General features: G+C 43.1%; 1 protein-coding gene across 1 annotated transcript in view; it reads left to right on the top strand.

Annotated features, from left to right (window-relative positions):
• The window catches only part of EPB41L3 (erythrocyte membrane protein band 4.1 like 3), a 145,541-nt gene that overhangs the window by 398 nt on the left and 117,970 nt on the right, over positions 1–27,173 (top strand). The gene's annotated exons all lie outside the window — the stretch shown is intronic.

Here is a 27,173-nt window from a genome sequence, read left to right on the forward strand (position 1 = left end):
TCCTTGCCGCGGGGGCCGGCTTTCTCGGGTCTCCCCTTGTCTCTCGCCCTCCTTTCCCTCCCCCTCCTTTCCCTCCCCCTTTTCCGTCTCCTCTCCAACCCTCCCCGCCATCTCACCGCCCCCCCCCCCTCCGCCGCCCGCCAAGTTCACGGCTTCTGCAATGCGGTGGGTGTGGTTACCTAGTAAATTGACACTGTGGTCCTTTGCCGCCGGAGCGTTCTCTCCTTTTCGGTTTTCAGATTTCCGGAATCAAAGTTGTCTAGGGGTTTCTTCTCCAGTTCCAGCCTAGGGTTAAAGTTGGGGAGACATTGTTGCAGAACAAATAGAAAGATAAAGAGAACATGTGGTATTAATTACGCGTGCAGGCCGGCCTGAGAAATCCTGAGAGGGTCAGGCAGTCTTGCTGATGCGGCGCTTGCATTACGTGTTTAAGTTGGGGTTTCAGCTTTTTTACATTAGGCTTGCGGAATTGCTTTTGCAGATATCCTGCCCGTCCCCCTTTTTTTTTTTGGCCCATTTTAGGCTCTCTGGGGCGGCCAGGTGTGCGTTGGAGTTTCTCCTGGTAGCATTAACTTTCCTAGCAGTAGAGTCATCAAATCCAGTGCTGAAAACGTTCTTTTTGAGTTTTACACTGATTTTTAGTGTCTCAAGGAAACAAAAATGATAATTTATGGTCATCCATTTATGATCTGGGAGCCCTGAACGCAGCACCAATTACAGAAAATTAAGCAGAAAAGCCCTGTTAAGAAAAAAGAGCACATCAAAGCTTGAGTGAACTCTGGGGAATGGGAGGTGATTTGTATCGTGGCTCAAACAGTGTTTTTAAAAAATGCATGTTAATTTTGGTAGCAGGCTTTTAAAATTTTAATTGGAGTAACAAAGTCCTTGTGAGAGGAAGTAAATTCTACATTGAGAAGGCTGACTTTAATTTATTAACTTCAGAAGGCATTGATGAAAATAAAATAGCTGAATACTAAATAGTCTCATTTGCATTATGATTTTCTGGTGGTTTAGAAAAGCAAAATACCAGATGCACCAGTTACTGCATACAGTTTATGGAGCTAATACACTTTAAGCAAATAATTTTGGCAGCACAGAACATGTTTTGTGAATGATTTATCAAGAAGCAGAAGAGAAGCCACTTGATTTAATTTGTAAACCCCTTTGAGGTGAAGGATTGAGAAGATAGAGGTCAAAGGTCTGTCTCAGGGAACTGTTTACATTTAATTTTTAAGTCATTTCCTCTGCACGAATGCAACTTAGGTTAAAAGCAGTTTGTGTCAATTCTTGCACAGTGCTTGGACTTGGGCCAACTTTGAATTGTGTTCAAATAGATCTGGGATTTTTTTTACTTGATCAGATGCTATTTTATCTAGACATTGGTCTTGAAACATCGGTTGGTCAGATGCATCCAGGGGCCACTCAAGTAGAAGAGGGGCAGCCCTTCATGTCCCAGGAGATGTGATGTTGTCAGTACTTTGTGAATCCTTTCTGGATTTACCGTTTGTTGGATTATGGCAGGCATATGCTGTCCAGTGTATTCTCTTCCATGTTGTAAAAATATTTCTTTTAAGTTAGTGATTTTTTTAAAAAGCCCTAAAATTCACGAATTAGAATTCAAGTTCTCTCCAGTAAAATAGAACTCCAAGAGTAGGCTGAAAAATAAATCTATGTTTCTTTTCCATGAGAATTTGACTATAATGGAGAGAGATTTCTTAAGTCCTCGAGTACCCTGGTCATCTTTCCTCCCCCGCCTCTTCCAAGTATCCAACCACAGTCTTCCTCTGAATGTCAGCTTTATTATGGAATATAGACATACTATCGAAAACCATGACTCAGATCTCTCTTTGGCACGACTTCATTTGGAGAGATCTTTGATGGTGCCACTGCAACATCTCTTTCTTTCGAAAGGCTCCGTAGCTGCTAGTTTCTTGGGAATTCATCAGGCACTCCTGGAGGGCTCTGCTGTTATTTGATTTGCCTGGGCTTCAGAGAATTGTGTGCTCAGAAGCAGGGGCTGGAGCAGTGAAGTCACTACCCTGCCTGGTGTTGTGACATCACGATGGCTCAAAGGAAACAAGGGTGGGGCAGGCAAAACCAGACCATCTGAAGCATCTTGCTGGCTTTAACTTTGCCTGGTAAATGAATGAGACTCTCCTTTCTCAAGTTGGACTGCGCTGTAAGGTATTGTTTGGAGAATTAGACGTGGATTTAAGCCTGCATGGGAAAGTGTATGTCATAGATCAGGGAAGAGGAGGTTTTTTTGTGTGTGCAGTAGTAGAAATCATTGAATATTCCTCTTACTGAGGAAAATACTGTAATTTTTTAAAGGGCCACTTAAAAATTATATTTAAGTAATGAGTCTATATTGATGCAAAGAGTCAGTATATTTCTTACTCTCCTTTGTACCCAAATATCTTGCTAAGTTCTCGGTTTAGGTTATTGGTGTTGTCTTTCAAAAGTATGCGTTGTCTGTCAAGATAGTCTCTTCTGGGTAAGTAGTGTTCTTTCCGATTTATTCTTAAATGATGTGTTTGCAGTTGGCAATTAGAAAAAATGGGGGGGGGGAAGCGAGAGGTTTCACAAGTGTAGAAGATATCTGCAGTGATTTGGGTAATTGATTTCTGTTTAAGTTTTTGCTTTATTTGCAAATTATTTTATAATTTAGCATTTTAGAATTCTCCGAAGTGAGAATTCTAGTGCAGAGATGATCACAGACACATTGCACCCCAATTAGTGATGAATCAGTTACAAAAGGAAGTCTGAAATTCTGAAGCTGTAAAGCAAATTTCGTGTTTTGAGTCCTGAATTGCATGTAACGTGCGCATAAAGAAGACCCAAGAACGGCCACAGCCCGAGGTCTTCTCTCCCCCTCCTTGGTTGGATGACTATCCTTTTTTTTCACGAGTGTATTATGTATGTGGGACCTCTGGGCACTTCTCACTTAACCATGTCACTGTTCCAAAACACATTTCCAAAGCAAAGGGAAGCAAAAAAGAAAAAGGGAAGAATGGCACAAATAGAGAAGTTGAAATTAGGTACCAGAACTGCAGCTTGCTTGGTTGAAATGTCTTCGGAACTGCATTTTTAGACTTTACAATGATTGGTTAAATTGCACACTTTAGAGTTGTAAGCTTCTATTAGCACCAAGCCCCTAATTCTTTGGTAATTTGCAGTATAGAGAAAACGCTGACAACTTAATTTTTAGGTGGTTTGACGTTTTGATACACTGTTCTTTTAACCCTTCCTTATAAACTTAAAAAAAAAAGAAAGAAAAAGAAAGCAGAAATGTTTATATTAAATCTAGAAAACAGATGTGATGTTTACTCTGCCGTGTGTGCTTATTTTTCTCTCCACTTATATTGAGCGAGTGCTTGTTGTTTGGAGGAAATTATTTCCCTTGGAGTTTGATCCCCAGACCATTATGGGTCTCAACACTTAGGGTATTGAGTAAATATTTATGGAATTGAATTAAAAAATGAGGCCGGGCTTCCCTGGTGGCGCAGTGGTTGAGAGTCCGCCTGCCGATGCAGGGGACACAGGTTCGTGCCCCGGTCCGAGAAGATCCCACAGGCCGCGGAGCGGCTGGGCCGGTGAGCCATGGCCGCTGAGCCTGGGCGTCCGGAGCCTGTGCTCCGCAACGGGAGAGGCCACAGCAGTGAGAGGCCCGCGTACCGCAAAAAAAAAAAAAAAAAATGAGGCCATGTGTGACTTACGCTTCACTACAAAAAATATTTGAAAAAGCTTAAAAAACATGGCCACTTATTTAAAAATGAGAATTATCGGACTCATGTATGCAGTTGGTTTTTGTTTTGTTTTTTTTTTTTTTAACAGTACGCGGGCCTCTCACTGCTGCGGCCTCTCCCGCTGTGGAGCACAGGCTCCGGACGCGCAGGCCCAGCGGCCATGGCCCACGGGCCCAGCCGCCCCGCGGCACGTGGGATCCTCCCGGACCGGGGCACGAACCAGCATCCCCTGCATCGGCAGGCGGACTCCCAACCACTGCGCCACCAGGGAAGCCCTGCAGTTGTTATTTTTAATGGAACCATCCTCTTCATAACAAGTTTGCTGCTCTGTCCATAGCTCAGATTAGACAGATTCTAGAGGTTTTGTCTGATCCGAGAAGAGAATACTGCAGGTTCCCCGAGAAGAAAGAATGGCATCTTTGAGAGAAGATGTGTACAGGCGGGCTGCTTCCCTTCCTGCCAGCTCTAATTGGTGTCACGGAGGACATCAGTAGAGGGGAAATACTCAGAAGAGGAGGAAAGGGATTAGATTGGGGAGTGACAAAAGCTAAATTAGGGCTGGGCCATGATATTGATTTTGACGTTGAACTAAAAAGAGAAAAACTATTTTTTCTTGTAGATCTCTCTTCTTTGGTCATTTTATATGTAGTGTTTACATTCTCCAACAGTGACTTTCTGTGTGTTTTAGTCAAGCCCCACATTTCATCCTTTCTAAAACAAACCTATTTTTTTTCACATTTGTACATCTCTGAAATTGGGAAATGTCTTACAGTTGCTCTCAGCCATATGGCAGAGAGAAAGCTGGCAACAGAATTCCTTGATGGGGCACACGCATCAAAAATTGGAGATTGGGTGTCAGTTGGTTGGAAGAAAATCTTGGAGGCAGTAATGGAGCACTTGTAAGAAATAGTGCATCACCCATGAAGAAATATAGATGGTATTGTGTAAAAACACAGACCACAGTAACTGAGTCCGCATGCAATTCAAAAGAGTTGGATTCTGACCTTGTAAAGAATTATTTTGAATATCTTGGCTAGTATGTTTTGTTTCTCTTTTCTTTATGCATGCACAAAATATCTAAATAAATCTAAAAGAGTTCTCTAAATAGAAAATTAAAATTCCAACGTTTGAGTTACCTCTTAATTCGCAGAGTGCTACATATCTTGTTATTTCTTACAATGAACGGTGTCATGAATTTTATGAAATATGGTTTGTCACTTGGCTATGCAAATTTTTTAAATGTTTTGTAATGTTTGGTGCTTATTCACATGGCCCCTTCTATGTATTGGTAATTATGTTTCTTATGCACATCCCTTTGTAGGAAAAATCGATTGAGCGGTCTTCATTTTCTGTTTTGGCTTTTCCAATTTGGTCCCTGGAAGATGGTTGGACTTTGATTAGTCATTGAGCAGACATTCCAGATAGAACACTCCAGAAGTCAAGAGGCCTACATTTAACTGGAATGTAGCCTTTATCCTGGGGAGTACTAGGAGATGAGTCTAAGGAGTGTGGGGCTTCATTGTGGATATGAAACTAAGGGATATTTTGGACTTTGCCTAGGTACTGGGGAGCCATTGAAAGTAGTGGAGGCGGAAAGAAGATGCTTGGTGATAAATGTAGGATGTATTGGAAGAACAGGAGTCTGGAGACAGATGGTCTTTTGTTAATGGAGTAATCCAAAAAGTTTCAGAAATTGACTGTAATGCTAATTCCTCTCAATGATTGATATTTTGGCAATTCACTACATATATTTTTTGTGGTCATATTTAGTTGAAGATTAAATACTACTTTTGGACCGTTTAGGGTGGAAAATGAGATGTTCAGAAGATAGAATGATTTTCATTCCTATTTATCCTTCCAATTAAAACATGTTTGTTATTTCAGGTGTTAAAAATAATGCATACTTGCTGTAAAATATTTTCTAATAATATCGAAAAACAAGAAGAAGAAATCTTGTTGTCTAGAGTTAGCTACTGAAGATATGTTGGCAAAAATCCTCCCAAAGCTGCCTCTTTGAGTGTGTAATAGACTATAGTGGGTCTTGGAATCAGACAGACCTGGGTTGGGCTCCCAGTCTTCCTATGTGATTGCTTTGTGACATGGGTCAAGTCTCTTGACTTCTTGAGTCTAATCACTTACAAAATGGCTGCAGTGCCTAAACCTCAAGGACATGAGGATTACATATATAATATATGCACAGCACTGGGCATAGTACCTGGTACATCACAAGTACCTAGTTAATAGCAATAGCTTTGTTCGACACAAGTACAGATTTGTAGACAGTTACATATTTGGCATGAGTAGACTTCTGACTTAAATACTAATATGTAACCTTTTTCTTTTTTATGCAACAGTATGTTCTGGGGAGCTTTTTCATCTATACCAATCTTTATCTGCGTCATTATTTTTAATGGGAGATAAATATTTTCTTTGGGTCCTGTGCAATACTGGTAAAGCATCATTACCTTGATGATGACGATGGGAAGCCTTGTCATCCAGTCCCTCCTACTCCCGCTGTGTACTGCCTACACTTTTCATCATTGTCCTGCAGCACAGCCATCAGAGAGCTGTGGCAAAACAGGACATTAAAGCAAAATTAAAGTCACTAACGATGATTGTGTACATCTCAATGTTGTGCGTAAATATTTAGTTTTAACTGAAACAACCAGCCTTTAGCCGTCTATTTCCCAATTTCTTAATTCTAACTGTCGTGTAGAGGCTCTTCATGGGGGGCTGGTGCCCACCGTTTCCCACGTGCCTCCTGCACGTCCCAAGGGGCAGCAGACAGCGCAGCCTGAACCCACACCAGCCTGAACTCAGAGTCAAGACGCTTCAGAGGCTGGGATATACTAGGAGTTATGGGGGTGCTGGCCCAGAGATAGAAAATACTAAGCTTCCTTTGGCCTTGTTCTGAAGCCTCCCCTTCTCCTCTGCGGCAGGGGGTTAGCAAAGGTCAGGTTCACCTCACAGATTCCATGCAGATTCTCCAGGCGCATGAGCTGCTCTGTTACGTTCTTGAAAAGCACATGGTTTGGATGGACCTTAGATTTACCTGAAATCCAGTCTTGTTTTCCCCACGTTCATGCAGTTGAGGAAGACAGCTTTATGAACCGAAGGTGATGCTGTGGGGCATATGGTACCTGGAATTCTCCTAGCCCCCGCCGTCGTGGACTCTGAGCTTCAGGACGGGCTTGAGAGTGGCCGGCTTTTATGCCGTTTCCATATGTAGAATTACTCACATCACAGAGATATAGACAGGTTTGGGTAATATCCTTACAGAGAATTCCTGTTTTTTTTCCCCCCACTTGATACCATTCTTCTGTGCTATTAGATTTTGACTTTTATTGACTTGAGTGTAAGAGGAATACTCGTAGTGGAATGCGTATAAAGTTGGAAAAATAGAGGTTGACTGATTTGACTGCTCAGGACATTGGGAAAGTTTCTCCCCTTCATTCTTAAACCCTAGGTAGCGGTCATTCATGGGGAGGAGCTGTGTTGTAGAACAAAGGAAATACAGCGAGTTAGAAGAGATACATTGAAACGTCTGTCAACCTTCAGGTGTGTAACTTTGGACAGGTTACTCCATTTCTCTGGGCAATGAAATGGTGATGGTGGTGCAACCTCAAGGTTGAAAGGAAACTTCTGTGTTGGGAGACATCTAGAGCAGTGTGGAGTCCAAGTAGGCGTGTCATAAATGTTCTGCCGTTTCAGCTCATAATGTTTACCTGCTTTGCAAGTTCCTAGGAACCTATGTTAGGAATTGCGAGGCTCTAAAGATAAATCCTCAAGGGGAATATGGAATTTTGTAACATTCCACCACAAGCTCCATCATCCAAAAGATGACCCTCAATGAGAATACAAAATTTTGTCAAATTTGAAACTCCAAATAACAATAGTTGAAGTTTTCAGAGAATTAGCCACAGCGGTTTTCAAATTTTCATGTGAAACAGAGTCACCTGGGGAATTTGTTAAAAAGCAGTGTCTAAGGACCCGTCCACAGTTCTCAGTCAATAGGTCTGGAGTTGGGTCCAGGCACCTGTATGTCCAACAAGTTCAGTGGGTTTTGATGCAGTGGTCCCTGGACCACATTCTGAGATCGCTGTCTTAAGGAATCATGTCAGTGACTTTCCAGCTTACTGGCTGGTGTCTGGTAAACATCTGGAAAGATAATACACTGCAAATAAATGGTACTAATGGTCGAGAGAACACTTAGCATAGAGGAAAGAGCCTTGCCTGGGTTTCGCTATGGCTGGTCCATCACTTACCACTTTTTTTTAAAATTTATTTTGTTTTTATTTATTTACTTATTTATTTTTGGCTGCGTTGGGTCTTCATTGCTGGGTGCGGGCTCTGTCTAGTTGTGGAGAGCGGGGGGGCTACTCCTCATTGTGGTGCGCGGGCTTCTCACGGCGGTGGCTTCTCTTGTTGCAGAGCATGGGCTCTAGGCGTGCATGCTTCAGTAGTTGCAGCTTGTAGGCTCAGTAGTTGTGGCTCGCGGGCTCTAGAGCACAGGCTCAGTAGTTGTGGTGCACAGGCTTAGTTGCTCCGTGGCATGTGGGATCTTCCCGGACCAGGCATCGAACCCGTGTCCCCTGCGCTGGCAGGCGGATTCTTAACCATGGTGCCACCAGGGAAGTCCCCACTTACCACTTTTGTGGCCCCAGGAAATTATGTAAAATTTAAAAGGTTAAGGAAGTAGGATTAAAGGTTAGTTTTCTTATCTGTTAAATAGGGATGATAGTAATTATTTAGCATAACGGTTGGGAGTATGAAATGAGTATCTTAAGTGGAAATATGTGGCTCTCTAATACATCTTCGGTTGGGGTTAGTTTTCTTTCCTTATGATTGATAATAGAAAAATGGAGTGAAATCAGTGAAGAAGAGATGCATCTATGAGTAAATGTGATTCTGCTGATCAAAATCATACTGAGTACTTTGGATCTTACAGATATTTTCAAGATATTATGAAGTTCTTAACTTTCATATAGGGGTTACAAAACAAAACAGTTCAATTACATCGATTTCTTAGGATCCAGAGAAGAATTCAAGAGGGGGCTTCCAGTCTCTGGAGCTTCAGTTGCGTTGCAGCCGAAGAGTCTTCAGAAGCTTTCCTGAGAGCATGGCCCTGTCTCGGTAGACAGCCAGTAAGTCAGATGAATTATCAGAACCCCATCAGACATTGCCTTTCTCCCTCTCACTGCACCTTCTCCAGTCACCTTCAGACACACATCTTGGAGTCACCTCTCAGAGTGTTTTAACATTAGGACAATGTATGTAAAAGGTAAAGGATGTAATATACAAATACTAGAAACTAAATTTCATAATCTCTTTTTCTGCTCAGTTTCCGGCAGAATGTTCCTCTGAAACACTTATCAGCTTTATCGGTTTACCGTCATCCCTGTTATTTCTAAATGCTCCTATTTAAGGGTTGGATTTCAAGTTGGTGATCTCCCTGCCTTCGCCCTTCTCCTGGCTAGAATTGTAAACGACCTTGACCTTGCCATCTTAGTCCTGAAGAGCTTGTGTTGCTGGTCAGATGAAGGATGTCCCGCCACCCTCCCTACCTCAGTGACTGTTTTACTGGCCCCCAGGATGGATCCACATCTTCTCCACTCAGGCCAGCTTCTGTCCGAATTCTCTCTTTTCCAAATGAATGCAGTTCCAGTGTCTCCCAGCCTAACAAAATAAGCAAAACAAAACCAACCCATCTTTTAACTCCGCTTCCCCCCAAAGCTTACTCACAGTGTTTCTTATCTGCTACTTGGCCATGAGCGAGACTTCGTTGAAATTATGATTTTTTTCCAGGCAGGATATTCATTTGCCATTAGCAGTAATTAATTTTAAACGATTCACTAACATATACCAAAATCAAATTCTAAACTGGAAAGACTGATGATGTGACACCTTGAACCTTTGTAAAGTTTTCTTCCTTTTTTCATTAGCCATCTATCTGTTTATTCCACATATACTTACAGAATGCTTCTTAGGTACCTGGTACCTTGCTCGGTGCTAGGGTTATAGCAAAGAACAGGACTTAACCAAGCCTCGGCTCTCCTGGACCCTGTATTTTAAGCTGGGGGACCAGCAATAAACAAATATGATTTCAGATCGGGATGAATGCTCTGAAGCAGGACTAGGTCATGGTGTCAATGGGTGTAGAGGGCTACTTCAGATACTGTCATTTGGGGATGTTTTAACATTTTATTAAGTCCTTCCTTCTCGTTTGTACCCCTCCTCTGCAAGTGTGACATCAACCCTACATTGTGATCCGTACCAGGAGGTCCACATCTTCAATTCATCTGCATGTCTTTGGGCCTCGTATAGCACCTCGCCGAAGTCCCGTGTTAACTGCAGAACAGATAGCTTCTACGCTCACCAGCCCTCTTTCTTGTACCTTACCTTTCTTGTGATATGATTTTTACTTAGAATATACATCCTCTTGCTTCTCCTTTAAGTTTGATTTCTTGGAACATCCCATTCAGGTGTGGACTTAACTATGGAAATACTGAAATGCGCACTTAAGTTTAAGATGTTATCATCTTTTTCTTAAAGAAGCTTTCCCAAATTGTGAAAGCTACACTTGCCTCTGATCTCAACCCACATTAAATGCCCCCTTTTGTGAATTCTGACTGCACCCCTAGTTAGTCAGAACCCATAAGTTGACTGTGTCCCAACTCATCTTCTCATGGGCTCACATGAGAGATACATCCAAAGGCTTGGATTTATTTGTGATTGGACTAAAAAGTCACTGGACCTCTCAGAGACATAAATTCTCATATAAAAGTGTAGAACAACCCTTCCTGCGGAATTACCGTGATGATCCAATGGTAATTTTCCATTGATCCAATCCAATTTTCAAGCCGTAAGATGCGGGCAATATAATAATCGGCAGTACTTTTAGGGAGTTAAGGTGGCAGACGTTTAGTTGAAGGAACATCTTTGATTTCTTTCATGCTCTGCCCCCACTGTTCTGCACCTTCATTACTTCTCCTGACGATGAAGTCCGTTCTGAGGACTTAGTGCCAGCACCGTGCGGGTATTGGTGGCAGAGCAGGAAGCAAAATGAACAGCAGCCACTTGCTGGCTCCCAGGGCACAGAGCTAAGTCACTGCCCACTTGGCAGCCATTTGGCTCTGACAAGTGCTGTGATAGGGGAATCGGGGCTCCAAATAGCTCAGGGGAAGCCCGCCTCCCCTTACTCGGGTGTGGTCCTGGGAGGAGAGGGAGTGAGATCTAACCTGGGACCTGAACTTGACCAAAGGTCGGCACCTGCTGGGGAAGAAGGGGAGGGCCTTGTAGGGTCCAGAGTGGGCTAGAGAGGGGTGTTTGCTGTAACTGACCAGCAGGTACAAAGGCCCAGAGGAAAAGGGTGATTAGTCAGAAATCGCACATGGCTATGGAGTGAGATTGGATCTGGGGAGAGCGCTGGGGAGGTGACAGTGGTGCAGAGGTCCACAGGGTCTGTGGGACATCCCGGGAGAGATGTCCAGGAGCCTTCACATGGGAGTCTGAGGGCCAGAGGGGTCCAGCTCAAGTCGTGGACTTATTACAGTAGGATGCTATTAACGCCATGGAGGATGAGGCCCGGGAGAGGGCGAGAAGGGTGTGTGCAGAGGAAGAGAGTGGAAAGGGGGAAGGGGGACACACCTGGAAACGTGTTTTGGAAGGAGCAGTGCCCAGGGCTCCCGGGTACCCAGGCCCTCTCTGTGCCTGAAACAACTTTGGTTCAGCTGCCATGATGTTGGTGGTCTCACGGCGAGGGGCTCAGAGTGCGGGACCCACTTCCCCAGGGAGCACCTGCTTCTTCTGCTTCCTCGCTTTCCTTTGGTCCTGAGGATGGAGCAGACTGCAGGGAGTGGAGGAGAGTCAGGAAGTGGGGGAGCCAGTGCCCCCAGGGATCCCTCAGGGAAAAGCTCTGGATACACAGCTGCTTTTCCACATGCTGGTGAGGTGTGAAATACACACGTATATATAATATATGATGTCCTTTTATCCATGGCATTTTATTTTTTTAAAGAAGTATATTGAGAAGCAAAGGTGACATTGCTAAAAATACCTCCCTCCTATGTAGATAAGGGGCTGTGTCTAAAATGGTGACAGGCAGCTCAGTTTAAAGCACTAAACATAGATTTGCCATTTTTTCTTTTATGCAGCCTTTTCTGTAGACCCTAAACGGTTCTAATGTGTAGTTTCAGAGGGCTAGAAAAGTGATGACAGCTTTTTCATTCCCTTAATTTGTTCCCTTTTTCCTCGTACCAGAAATGATTCCACCGGTGGTACGGTGTTCTTAATCACAGCAGAACAGAAATACTGGTGCCACCTTGTCCATTATGCAGAGGTCCATGTCAGTATGACCCACGGATGGTTAACTAAGAGACCAGAGGATGCTGAGATAGGGTTGAAGATTCCTCTTAAAAACTAGTGCGAAGTATTTCTGATACACGAAAGGTTGAAAGGTAATATAATAAACACCTATGTAGCTAACATCCAGTTTGAGAAATAAAATGTTACTCCAAATTGCTTATCTCCCCAAGTTCTCCTCCACAGTTGTACCTCCCTCTCTCCTAGAGTCGGCCATTCTTCTGATTTGGTGTTTATCGTAACCATAAAATTTCTTTATTCCTTTCCCCCTCACTCTTTATAGCATCACTAAATTATTTGTGGTGGTGTTTTTCATGTTTACGCAACTTTAAACGGTGTCCTGTACCTGTCCTTCTGCAGCTTGCTTTGTTCATGCAGCACATGCTGGAGTCTCCTGTCTGCTGACACCTCCAGAAGCCCACGGTGTAGTTCTTATGTGTGAAAACTGATGCTTTAACCATGGTTCGTGGCTTCCTCCCCAGGCCTTGAACAAGGTTGTGCTTCCCACCTCAGAACGTGGTGCAGCCGGCTGCCCTGTATCCTCCCTTTCTGCATCTCTGGATTCAACCAACCATGGATTGAAAAATATTTTTTTAGAATGTTCCAGAAAGTTCCAAAGAGCAAAACTTGAATTTGCCCCCATCAATTATTTACGTAGCATTTGCATTGTATTTACAACTATTTACATAGCATTTGCATTGTATTGGGTATTGTGAGTAATCTAGAGAATGATTTAAAGCAGGGGTCCCCAACACCCTGGGCCAGGGTAGCAGGCCAGTTAGGAACTAGGCAGCACAGCAGGAGGTAAGTGGCGGGTGAGTGAGTGAGCAAAGCTGCATCTGTATTTACAGCCGCTCCCCATCAATCGCATTACTGCCTGAGCTCCACCTCCTGTCAGCATTATGGTGAGTTGTACCATTATTTCATTATATATTATAATGTAATAATAATAGAAATAAAGGCACAATAAATATAATGCACTTGAATCATCCTGAAACCACCCCCTACCCCAGTCTATAGAAAAATTGTCTTCCACAAAACTGGTCCCTGGTGTGAAAAAGGTTGGGGACTGCTGATTTAGAGTATATGGGAGGGTGTGCAGGGGGTTAAGCAAATACTACGCCATTTTACCTATGGGACTTGAGCATTGTGGACCTGATACCGTGGATTTTTGGTATCCGAAGGGGTCCTGGAACCAACCCCCCCCCAAGACACCACGGGACGACTGTCCTTGCTGCCCCTCAGTCTGGGACATCCTCCCCAGCAGGTTTACAAAGCTTGCTCTTCACACACACACCCACCACCTCTCACCCCGCCCAGCACTGTTCCCCTTCCCTGCTGCTGTTTCTTTATGGCACTACATATTTTACTTATTTATGTTTATTGTGTGTGTCCCCCAACCAGAATATCAGCTCCATGGGGACAGGACTTAATCTGTTTTGTTCACCGTGGACCCCAGCTCTGAGAACAGTGCTGGACATGTAGTAGGTGCTCAGTAAATAGTAAATGAAGGAGTCATTTAAAATGTGATGTGACCTTATGAAGGAGAATTCTCAGTCCACTTTTAACATTTCATTTAGTGGATATGATTTTGCGAAAAATGATTTAATGTCGAATTGTAAATATAACCTTAACAAGTGAGACTCCCTGATGAGAAGAGGTCACTTGTGTGGCCTGAAGGATCTTTCTGGGATGTGAGAGAATTGGTGTGTGCACCAGATCAAGACCTTCCTGCTCTGATCAGTGAGTTCAGCCATGCCTCCCAGAGTGACAGTTGGGTTCCAGTCACTTTCAATTAGTTTGGACTTGCAATTCTTTACGCTCATTAGAGTATAGTAATTTTTCCCCTCTCCAAGAATTAACACTTCCACATCGTCAGTATCTTCCCAGACATGCCATCTGGCCTGCCCCCTTCTTTCCCTTCCTTTTTTAGCACAGTTGAAGGTAAACAGGTTTTTTTTTTTTTCCTTTCTTACCAATGAATATTCCATTTTCTTGTAATTTGGAAGATAATTTGCACACCTCTCATTTTCACTCTTTGTATTCAGTGCTGGGAAAAATCAAAGCATGGTTGGTTTTCTGAGCTCTTTAGTTAAGCATCAAGTAGATAAGAGAGGTTTTGATTAGGTGTGCATCCTAATTAAAGAAAAATGAATGACAAATTTCCCCTTGGACTGCCGTAGATAATGACTCTGACATAGAAGGATAGATAGTCGTGTTGTCCTATTGGCAAAATCATTTATAACTTGGTTTTGAAGAATTTCTTATCTAAAAAAGTTTTCATGACTGCCCTTTTTCTACTTCTTTATAAAAATTGAAAATTTTCTCTTGAGTGTTCTGTCTAGACTTCACGAGGGTAGAGATCTGCAATTTCTCTTTATCTACCTCCAGGTACTCAGGAAGCGTTTATCTACCTCCAGGTGAAATGGAATGGTTTCTCGTCATTGTTAAATTTGTTTTCACTTATGTTCCTTTCTTCTCAGTGTCAGCAGTGACTTGTTCTTGGATGAGCCTTTGCGATTTGCGTGATGAGTTGAACATGTCAGTTGATAAAGGGGAGTTGATTGAGTGGTAAAGATGATAGCAACTTAGATATTCTCTAATAACTGAGGATGTCGGACACCTGTACCCCCCCCCCATCATCCTTCCTCGTGACCTGCTTCAGTGCGTGACCCACACGCTAGTTCGGAGCAAGATGCACAGGCGCCCCACCTCTTGGGATCCGTCTGTCTTTGGCTCCTCTGACTTTAGGAGGTCTGATGACAACCAGGACTCAATTTGAAGCCATTATTCCTCAGCTTGGGCAGTCAGGTTTCTGTCTCAGGCCCGGATCAACAACTTTGATGTTCTGAAACTCCTTTTAAAGAGTCTGTAATGACGGAGATAATTGTTTTTATGGCTTTCTAGTGAAATGGATTACCTGACAGAGCAGTCTTGTTTCTTGGCGTTCTTTTATCTGATACTGGAAAGAGGCTGAGGTGGAAAACCGTTTCAGTAGAAATACCAGCAGCATTACAGTCCTCATAAGCATTAAATGTGCATTGACTCTTTCTCCTATACAAGGTGTCTTCTTGGAAGATGTACCGAGGACAGTGCAATGATTTTAATCCAGCCGTCTGATAAAGGGAGGATTGCATGGTAAAGTAAATATCAATTTGGGTGTTCTCTAATAGCAGAAGAGTTAGGAGGCCTATATGCCTTCTAAAATCATTCTCCTCACGTCTTTAAGTTCTGAGAAGATATTTGTCAGTCTTTAATTTCATATTTTTTTCTTATCTCCTACATATGTAAGAATATTTAATAATCACTTGTATTTTGCATATATGTGTTACGATTATAATTAGGTGTTATAATCAGTGTGGAAGTTTTAGCTCAGAATTGTGATATGCAGTAAATTACCTTTAATGTTATATGATAATCCCAGCTCAGTCAATTCTTACTCACAGTGCAGTCGTAGGTGAGTTCCTTAATGTCTGTTCATCTCAGTTTCTTCGCCTATGAAGTGTGGCTAGTAATACTAGCCTCGCTGGGTGCATGTGAAGTTTATGTGCTGCAAAGTGCAGATCCAACATGGCAGTCGTGGTGAAGTTGACCTCACTGTGTTCCTGTGAGGATTATTATTAATATTCCTAATACTTCACAGAGCTGGTTTCAGAATGCCAGTCCCCAGGACAGTGCTGGCCCATGTGAAAGCTTTCCTAGGCCATGGTGTCCCTCTCGGATAAACTCCCTGTGGCTGTGGTTGACTGGGCCTTCTACTGACCGCTCAGAGCAGGTGGCCTCAGGGCTGTCAGGCCTTCTTGGGCCCAGCAAGGAGCAAATGTAGGAAAGGGCACAGAATGGGGGGACTTCTGTTGCTTGGCTGCTCTCGTGTTTGTGTATCACTGTACATGGAATGAAATGAAATATGGCATATCTGGGTTAAAACTGGGTTTCCTACAATGAATGATTTAAAGGTAAAGAAGTGAAAAACGCTGGACAGTTGATCTCACACCGTCAACGTTCATGGTGGGCATCTTTCTTTCTGACCGATGCCTCCTCCCCGCGGCTTTGGAGAACTGCTCCTTACTCCTTTCTTGGGATAATTTGGGGCGGGCAGTACTGGCCTCCTGCTCCCTGGCTAAATGAGAGGCAGGTGACCCAGGCCTTGGCATTGTGCTCCTTCTTTCCTGGGTATGTGATCTTCCCCTGGGATCTTCCATTTGGCTAGAGGAAGGTGGCTTTAACTTTCTGAGTGGTTGAGATCGAAGAAAGTGACATTATTGCTTGGCCAAGAGAGCGTGATGTCTACAAGAGAGGTGAGATTATGTGTTATTAGCAAAGTAGAATCCCTGAGGTGTTTGGGGAGCTGCTCTGTTTCCTGCAAATGACCAATGGAAATGGCCAAAACTTTTTTTGTTAATATCTGCTAAGGATAGTAGGAAAACAGCTGCTAACAGTATAATATAGTATACTATATATAATCATAATATACAATGTTAACTATATTGTATAGTTACATATATATACTAAATATACTAATATATATAGAGTATATATACTATATATATAGTATATATATACACTCTACATATATATATTATATATAATATAGAGCCCAGCCAGTTACTGTCTGCATGACCAAAGGAAAGTTAACCTCTCTGTGCTTCACGTTCCTTAATTGGAAATAATGGTACCCACATCATAGGTTTGTTGTGAGAATTAAGTGAGTTAACATTTTTAGGGCAATATGTGTGTGTGTTGCGTGTGTGTACACACACAGACATATGTATATACATATTTCATATAAAGCACATTTAAAATATGTATTTAAATATTTGGGGGGCATTCTAAAGATGCTTGCATACTTAAAAAAATTTTTTTTAATAAAAGGTTTTAAAATAAAAAAGTAGTAAGGACATGATCTTGGACAATCCTTCTTCCAAATGTTAGGCTATCAAGCTTATACCAACAGGTATTAAAATTTTTAAAACCTGGATATATTTTAAAAATTCAAACAGAAAAATTATATTTTATTTTGCAGCAAGATTATACATAATTTATTTATATCAGTTTTATAGTATTAATCCTTTTCTTATTTGGAGTGCTGGTTTATTGTTTCAGTTGACAAAAGCCCAATTTATATAGTTTGAGGAATAAAAAAGGAGAATTCACAAGGAGGAGGCATGGTAGCCCAGAATCAGAAGAGGATGAGGAGGAAATGGGAGAACTTGAAGGGACCCATTTCTGAGCAGCTTGTATTCGGAAACCATTATAGATGACTTTTGGTTCAGCAGCTACATCTGACACCGTTTCATGTTCAATAATTCAGTTTCCGGTTTGTGAAATCAAAGTATGGAAACCAATGCTTTCATGACATTTGTGGCCCTTGTATGATGCATATGGTATCTATGTCTGTCCTTATCAAAGATTTTAATGGGAATTACTCATTTTGTATGTCCCTGTTTGCTAACCCTATGATATTTTTAATGCTAGGTCCTTCTTCTCTTTCAATATTGAAATATAACGTGATTTATGATGCATGTAGTCAAATAGAAAACTTGCCTGTTATTTTGTATCTGTTGCTTTGCTTTGTTATGTTTCATTGTTTAAGATTTGGCCCCAGTTGGGGTGACTTTTAAGAGCAATTTTAGTTATTCTTGTTTTCAGATCACTGAAATTAGGCCCAGGTCAAAAACTAAAGGAATAGGTGTGTGCTCGGAAGGCTTTGAACTCTAGGGAAACTGTGACGAGAGGTTTGATGACTTTTGAAGCTAAATAGAGTGCAAAGCGACGAAATGTATACAGTCTCTGAAAGGTAGTCTGTTGAGTATACTTTGCATGACCGATACCTTCTTTCATCTCGATCACCATTTATATCTAGAGATATACATTGATTATTTTATTATACTGTAACTATAAACATCTGTTTGGCATTGAAAGGAGTATCTGTTTCTGTTCTACAAAGGTAACTCTTTTACTTGTAAACAACCTCCTGAGGTCCCCTGTTTGATTGTTTAATTGCATTCTTGCTACAAGTTAATTTTTTAACTGTTAATATTGTATATTATGATTAAGGGTTTTTTATGGCTAATGTGAGAATAGTTGCCAGTATTTCAGTATTTTATGACTAAGTTAATCCCAGTAATATTTTGAGTGCCAGCTGTGTTAGTCACCTACATTCATTCACCCATTCATGGAACATTTCTTGAGTACCTATTATTTGCCAGACACTTTTCAACTTAGCAGTGAACAACACAAACAAAAACCATAGCAAACAAAAAAAACAAAACCAGAAAATCTCTGCCTACATGGAGCTTATAGTCTAGTCTAATCTTCTGTTATCTCTAAGCCTGCAATACCTTTCTTGGGCAGGTATTAGCCCCTGTCTGTTAAGTCCTGAGTGGAAGTTCCAGCGTTATACTTTTTTACCCTGGGGTGGGGGAGGGGTGCATGGGTGGTGTTATGTGGAAGAGAAATAAAATCAAAGTTATTTAGTGCAGCATTTTCTAATTTTGTTCCCCCCAATAATATATGTCAAGAAGAACGTCGTCCCGTGTAACATAGTTGGGGACAAGCTAGTTTAAAGTGTTTTGACCTATTTTATTATTAATCGGATTTCACATTACCAGTTTTTAGATATTTTTTTTTAAATAGCATTTTGATCATGGAAACATCGGGTTTAAATTCCTGGAAGATATTTTAAGTGGAAGAACACTTTATTACTTATCTTTTCTTATTTGATGGGCAGTAAACTTAATAACAAAACAGTATCCTGATGGAAAACATATTATTATACCTGGGCATTTTCTAACCAGCAGAATTTAACTCCCTGGGAAGTGCTTAACCACCCTGACCTGGATCCATCCTCTCTTTTAGAAGGCAAGCAGCTTGATTGTCTCTCCTTGATTAATACTCTGTGACTCGGTAACATGTCCAACTTTTTCAACTAAGGAATAAATCTACTGACCTAGTTTATTTGGCCTTGCTACTCTCTCCTTGATTTAAAGCATATTTCTTTGGGGGGCATCTCTGGTTTGACACCTTTGAAACATCATCGATTACTAGATAGTATTATTAGCATGTCATGATGCCCAGCCGGGAAGTAGGAATTGCAGCCAGGGATCACGGACAGGACCCTTGACTTGCCTCAAAAGGCAAAACAATCCCATTACTGAGCCGCCTTTGCGGCTCTGATCCCCGAAGACACTTTAGGTTGGGCTGTGCTCATTTGTAACATTTGTGGAGCGTGGTGCAGGGATGATACTCGCCCTCCCGGTGTTTCCCTGAAGACGGAAGAGCGAAGCTGGGGGATAACTGACCACGGGAGGAAGGGAATCAGGGATGCTCAGCTGAATCCACCTCACTGCGGGGAAAGGAGGGTAAATCCTTTCTAAGGAAGAACAAAGACCATCCTGTGTGTCGGATGGACCTCGAGGTTGAAAGTAAGACGATCCCACAGTCACGTGCAGCAGAGGTCCAGCAGTAACTCAGCGAGGAGACACCTGCAGAGGCATCCTCCGGCGGGGGATGTCCCCGGGGTGCTCTGCAGAGCCTCCTTAGGGACCCCGAGTTGGGGGGGACACAGCTGGTGGCTTCAGCACTTTCTCTTGACAAAGGCCGTCAGCAGTTCAGAGGCACCACCCTCTGCTCTTAAATGTATGTGGCACTAGATTTGTTCTGTCGCAGTTCTTGGTTATAAGTGACTGTTTTCCCTGAGAATGTTTGAAAAGGAAAACAAGGGGAAACAACATGACATGAGTTACTGAGATGTAAGATGGGGAGGAGAACAGGGCTGAAGAGGACAGGGTTTCGTCATCATCAGTCCCCTCTATTTTTTTTTTTTTGCGGTACGCGGGCCTCTCACTGTTGTGGCCTCTCCCGTTGCGGAGCACAGGCTCTGGACGCGCAGGCTCAGCGGCCATGGCTCGCGGGCCCAGCCTCTCCGCGGGCGTGTGGGATCTTCCCGGACCGGGGCACGAACCCGCGTCCCCTGCATCGGCAGGCGGGCTCTCAACCACTGCGCCACCGGGGAAGCCCCATCAGTCCCCTCTTTACTGGAAGTTCTGGGCTGTGTCACCATCTTCCCAAGGACATACACGTGCTGTCTGCATCTGGAGCTGTGGACGGGCCACGCCGCGCTGCCACATGGACTGGCTTTGCTAGGAACGTGCTGTGTGCTTTCACCAAAAAACAACTGTTGAGGGTCTGTTGTTGTTTCAGTCCTGTTTTCCTCTCTCAAAGCCTAGCGTGAGTCATCTTCCCTGCAATTTTTCTCTCTGATCAACCCTATAATTTTATTGTAATAATTCTCCGTGGGCTGTCACTTGACCCACATCTGAGCTGCCGTCTTGGCTGAGCAAAAACATTGCCTGCTCGTTTGCCCAACAAGTGGGTTCAGACACTTGAGCGAGCCTCTGCTTACTCGTGTTACCTTTTGAGATATTTGTACCAAAAGAAAAAGCTCAACTCTTTTCATTCTAATCCTCCTTTTTATCTGCAAATGTGTCCACATAGAAGAAAGTTTATATTATTTCTAAGTAGCGAAAGAATAGAGACACCCTAAAGGTCTTCCAGAGGGGACCGATTGCATAAATGCTTACCATCCCTGGGGTGGGGGAACGAGGCAGTGTTAAATGTTAAATACATGGAGATCATTTTCTCCACCTAATAAGAAAACTGTTAAGAAATAGTATTCAAAACATGTTGCTTATTCATTAATTCATTCAACAAAGATTTACCGAGTGCCTATCATTGAGTGCCAGGCATTATTCTGGGAACCCAAGACAGAAATGGGAAAAAGCAAATAAAAATGCTTGCTGTCCTGCAAGTTATACTCTAGAAAATAAATTAATAAAGGGTATTCGAGGTCTGATAAGTGTTACGGACAAAACACAGCAGGCGAGAGGAGACAGGAAGGGTGGGTTGGCATTTTTGAGAGAGTGCAGTACTCAGGGAAGGCTTCAGGGAAAGAGGTTTCATTTGAACAAAGCCTGAAGCGGGGGACACAGGGAGGCCCGCGGGTGTGAAGGGAAAAGCATCCCAGGGTAGCATCCCAGGATGGTTGAGCTCTTCACAGACTGAATGTAGGTGGAGAAGAGCATAGCTCTAAGGACTGAGCCCTGCAGCTCTCCAGTGTCTGCAGACCATAGAGCAGTCAGAGAGGAAGGGCAAACCGGGAGCCTGGGGCCAGGAATCCTAAAGGAGCAAGTGTCTGGAGGGCAGTGGGGTGATGACTGTGCCCCTTGTGGATGATGGATAAAGCATGGTGCAGAGTCATGTGTACAAGATGCTTCTGTTTTGTTTAAAGGGGAGGAGTTTGTATTCATATTGGTGCTTGATTATGCCTAGAACATTTCTGGGGAAATACCCAAAAAACTTGACATCATGTCCCCTGTGGAGGCCTATTGGGGCTCCAGTGAGGGGAGAGAGACTTTTTCAGTTTGAAAGTCATAGTTTTTAAGCCATTTCCGTTATAAGTACGTGTGAGTTGATGGCAACCCTTGGCTTTCCCTCCTCTTTTCTTTCCTTGGCTCTGCTTTGAGGTGTTCTTCTTGGGGGATCATGCCAGACCCTCACCCTGTCAGACTCACAGGTGCAGTTCATTCATTCACTCATTCATTCATTCACCCTGCCACAAATACTGAGTGCCTGGTATGTGCCGAGGACTGCTTAAAATGTTTGGTGATGGAGCCATAAACCAGAGACAAAGTGACATTTCTTGTCTTAAGAGCAATACCCAGACCTCCTCCCCCATGACTCATCCCCATTGGGTTTAAGGAGTCCCATGGGTCTTTGGGATTCCACCAAAATATAGTTCTCTTGCGTGTTCTGGCTTCAGACTTTTATAGGCAGTTCTTGAAGCCTAACTGTAATTTAAGACACTAGTAATCTGTGTGGAAAACAGGATTTGGGGCTTTTAGCAACCACTGAAACCACCACTTTACAGGTTACATTTTAGAATATAACTAACTGTCATTTGGGAAATGCCCATACTCAAGTTTTAACTAATCTAATCAGCAGATTTGTAAAACAATACACTCTTGGTTTTCTCTGCTTATAGGCATACGTAGTAGTGTAAATGCATGAATTTTGACCGCTGGAGTTTAAAAAAATAAAATCTGTCTCATTAATTGTTTTGCTTAGGCAAATCTTTTTTTTTTTTTAATTTTTATTGGAGTAGAGTTGCTTTACAATATTGTGTTAGTTTCTGCTGTACAGCAAAGTGAATCAGTTATACATATACATATATCCACTCTTTTTTACATTTCCTTCCCATTTAGGTCCCCACAGAGCACTGAGTAGAGTTCCCTGTGCTGTACAGTAGGTTCTCATTAGTTAGGTAAATCTTAAGATGTGTTTACATTCCCCAGATTCACACGATCCGATACCCAGGACAGTAGTCTAGCCACATGCTGTGGAAAGGGGGTCCTGGCAGTTCAGTGTTGAGCATTTCTGGTTTAGGGAGTCATGGGCTGTAAGGAAGACTGAGAGTTCTTTCCATCAAAGATGGTTTTAAAGCCCTTTTTTGGGACTGGAAGGAATAAAAACCTCAGTTTATGGAAACATTCACATGGGAAACAGCTGATAATGTCAGGAACCAGCGTGGACATTCTAGTGTTTCCTTGACCATGTGACTTCCGGTCAGTAAAGTGAGTGGAACAAGAATTTCCAGATGCCTTCTTCCTAGAACAGAGGTAGTTAGCGGGGTCCTTGGTTGGGTGGGAGGACTGGTCCTCACATCCATTCTTTCAATATTTCCTTAAAGTATCCTCTTAATTTTGTCTTTGGCATTTCAAAAGCCCACAACATGGATGAGCCCTTGGTCTTAGTTGTTATCTTGTGCTTTCAAGTTGAAGAAGCTGGTAGTGAGGTAAGTTCCCGGTTGTGCCTGGGTGTCAGTCACCCAGGAGGATAGCATTCACAGAGTGTGTGAAATCCACCCCTGGGCCTGGGGCTCTGAGGGTGGTCCACAGACCAGAGCATCCAAAATGTTTGTTAGTGAAAAGCATCTCACTGCCCTGAGGACCCTGCCTGTATCAGTTATCAGCTCTTGGGGTATCTGACTTTTTATGGGCATTTGAGTTTCGGTCCATTGTAATAGTCATTTTTCTAGTCAGGGAAACAGTGATTCCATGAGTTTGAGGCTGACCCTGGGCACAGGCCTCCCTCTGCAAGGACAGCAGGTCCTTCTCTGTTGGGAAAATCTACTTCTGTCCCTCAATTTCCTAGGAATATTGGACCAGATCAGAGGGGGGGTGGTGGATGGTGCTCTGTGATTTGAAAATGTTCTCATTTTCTTAAAAATCAGGCTGCTTTTTGTTTGAAAGACTACTCCAGCTTAAAGCTTGCTTCCTTCCTTTACTTTTTGACTTATTCTCGTTTCTAATGCTGTTGGCCTGAGGATCTTGAAACGGTGGGATTTTTGCCTGCTTTCTCTTAGTTCCTCCTTGCCTTGCTGTTTTGGTTAATCTTGATGATGGTGCCTGGAAAGGAGAATTACGTAAAAGGCCAAGGGAGCTGTTGCAGTGGGTTCAGTGTCAATGCGCTCTGCAACTTTGAACCAGGAAGTTTCTCGCATGGTTCCGCACTTCCCCATTTTTCATGCCTAGTCTCAAGTCCCTACCCACATGGCTGGCTCAGTGCATTTTAAAGCAGACCCCGCTCGTAGAACAGATCTGTTCTTAGCAAGCGGTGGAAGAATGCTTACTTGCTCTCCAGGCCGAATTCCAATCCGTGTTCTTCCAACAGCACCGTCTTGAAGGGACTTTTTCGGGACTGCTGTACAGCAAAGCTCTCTGAGCTCCCCTCAGCAGCCTTGAGGGCAGCAGCTGGAAAGTCTAATTATAGGCTGGGAAGCCCCTGAGGAATTACAGAAAGTATTAGCAGAAGGCCTGCATGTAGATGACAGCTGTTTGCCTTGGGCACCAGGGAGCCACAGTGCAGAGAGAATAAAAATAAAGTGTCCTGTCCAGCAGATGTTGGCCTTAGACATGTGAAAATTACCCTCCTTAGTGATAAAACATCGGTGGTCCATCACTATAATAGTTTTGGCTCAAACCCTGTGGGCAAGAGAACATGTTCCTTCCTTTGAGTGTTCAGAATTGTGTGTTTGAGACACTTGACTCTTCTGTGTCTGTTGGTTTAAAGATAGCATAGGAAATCAACATTCTAGACCTGTGATGTGGAATATCAGAATCTTCTGGGTGCAGCTGTGCCTTGCCTGCAGTAATGGATTCTAGGACCGAGGAAATCCCACCTTCTTGTCAGAAACATATGGTGCGAGAAATATTCCCTCTGTTTTTTTAAAAAACAACCCACCAGCACCAAAGTCATACCAAGAAAGTGCTAATGAGTCTTCAGAAGGAGTACATTTCTTGGGCTTAGCATTTTTCATAAGAGGTTCATTTGAAAATATATTGTTTCTTTGTAACTTTCCTTAATATTTTGACATTCCTTGATAAAAATAAAGTGGATATGTACATTAATAATATGCGGGGCGAATAAGGCTAGGATTGTCTTTTAAAGAGGAGAAAACTACTTTGGAAATAAAAGGAATAATTATTTGCAGGTGGACTATTATGCTTATGCATAAATGGAAGGAGAAAATGTATTTCAAGAGTGGTCTTTTCATATAATGTATATTTTTACTGTTTATGTGAAGTGATGTTTTATTTTGGTTATGTTGTCAAATTACTCTTATAAAAAGTGCAACAACACTTAGGCCATTTGTGACTGGCCTCAGATATCAAAACGTACATCACCTCCACTTCTCTTGTTGCTTTCTCTTGTAAAGGGAAAATGAACCTCTCAGTGTAATCAGTGGTGAGGATTGTACCGTGCCAGCAGCTGCTCTGGCGTTCTGTTTCAGTTAGGTTGGGGCAGGAAGGAAGAGCTGCCTCATACTGAAATAATCACCGCAAAAGTGTTGATGTCAGCAATGTCGCTGTTAAGAGTTGTAATTTAATACACAAGACGCACTGAGGGAAATGCTCATTTTCTTCCAGTTTTGCAACCTTGTAATTATGCTTTTGCCTCTGCATTAGCCAAGCCAAAGTCATTATTACTTTTTTATTGAAGTAAGTTTCGAGTTTAAAAATGCAGCTTTAGCGTTGCTGTGTCTTTCCTATCACCAGATTTCTGTTAGGCCATACATGAAAATTATCTTGTTTTCTACTTGGGATCAGCTGTTATAACTATAGATACTATATTCTGTACATATTGGGTTTAGGAATCTGAAATATAAATGATAAATAATGGCTAGTGTTTGAGTACCTAACGTGTACTTATATGTGCCAGACTGTATAAATTGTATGTATAAATTCTCGTGAGCTGGTGAGATAGGCAGATCTGACTAATATCCCTATTTACTAAACTAAGACTCCGAGAGGTTAAGTAACTTCCCCAAAGTTACACAGCTGATTAATCATGAAGCTAGTTGAACCCAGGTGGTCTGACTTTAGGGTTTTATACCCTCTCTGTTGTATTGTGTCTTCATAACGCATAGAGACCAATAAATGGTGTGAGCAGTTCCCTGCTGCAGTTGCAGAGGAGGTGCTCCATAAGTATTTGAATGAGGGAAAAGTCTTTCCATTTGCTAGGCTGCCGCCTTCAGTTTTATCTGGTCATGCCACCCTTCCGTTTTCCTGGGTCCTTGGAACCCAGCGCGGACATACCTGGCTTTCTCTTCCCTCATTACACCAGACGTGCGGCCTTCATGCTCAGACAATTAGGGTAGGTGAGGTGATGCTGCTATAACAACCCCAGATCTCTGCACCTTAAAGGAGCAAAGATTCACTTCTTGCTTGAGCTGTACGTGCATTGTGGTTTGGCAAGAGGTCTTTACTCAAGGTAGTAACTGAGGGACCCAGATTCACAAGGATGTGCAGTCTTACTACGCGCCTAGAAAGAGGTGAACGAGAGTTAGTTGGGAGAGAGCTCTGCTAACTGCACAACCAAGTTCCCAAACAGGAGCTCCACACACACCATCCACTGATGCCCGGGCACCTTGCCTGTTGCCGTTTCCCTTGTCCCACTATATCTGTGGATCCCTTCTCTGCAGAATACACTCCTGTCCCCTTACTGGCGGCTCCAGCATTTTTATATTGGGGTGATGTAACCGGGTACGCTCTTTGGAAGTGGGGAACTAGAAGATTTGTCTTGTACCTGTATTTGCACAGCCAGCCCTTTTTCACTGAGATTATTGGGGGGGAGGGTGTGGAGGGAGGTGGCTTATGGGGGGATTTGTAAATGATGGAGATGAGGGGGAGAGCTGAAGCTCCCCATCCTTCCTGCTCTCCCCACCCCAGACCCTTCTCCACTTCCAAGACGCTATTATTCAGGCCCTCCTCTTTTGCCTGGATCGCCGTTAACACGTTCCTCACTGGGCTAAACCCCAGGTCTGCTCCCTAATCCATTCCGCACCTTCTAGCCTGTATGATGCGTCTAACACACCAGTCTGGCCTGTCTACTCCAAGCCTTCAAACCTCGAACTTGTCCTCCTTTGATCCTGATGCACGCTGAGTCAGTCCCCTTTGTGATCTGCTCCTGGGGCCTCTTTAGCCTCCTCTGTTTCCTCACCCTCAACCCCCTACCCAAACCCAGACACTGTTTTCCTGGCCTTGCTCTCTTCTTCGGGTGTCAGATTTCACTCTCCCTGGAAAGGAATTCCTGGTCTCTCATCAAGCTGGGTTCCCCTTCCCCACGCCTCCCAGCATCTGGGACGTCCCCACCGAGAGACATTTCTCAGCTCTGTTTTAGAGCTATTTGCTTGTCTGTGTTCTCTCTGGACTATGAGATCTTTGGGGCGGGGGGATTTATATCCATGTCTTTTGTGTGTATCGTTTGTCCCCCGCGCGTTAGCACATTGTGCAGAGTTAAAGGAGCACTGACCAGGCGGTGGAATCCAGTCGGCTAGCCCTCTCGTTCTTCTTCTAAAGCTGTGCCCCTTTTCCTGTATTGCGGAATTTGACTGAAAGAAAGTTCTAACTCCTCCGGGATCTCCTTGTCTCATTAAAAGCTATTCTTAGGGGCTTCCCTGGTGGCGCAGTGGTTGAGAGTCCGCCTGCCGATGCAGGGGACGCGGGT

Source organism: Physeter macrocephalus, chromosome 19, assembly GCF_002837175.3.
Source record: "Physeter macrocephalus isolate SW-GA chromosome 19, ASM283717v5, whole genome shotgun sequence".
NCBI classification, from domain to species: Eukaryota; Metazoa; Chordata; class Mammalia; order Artiodactyla; family Physeteridae; genus Physeter; species Physeter macrocephalus.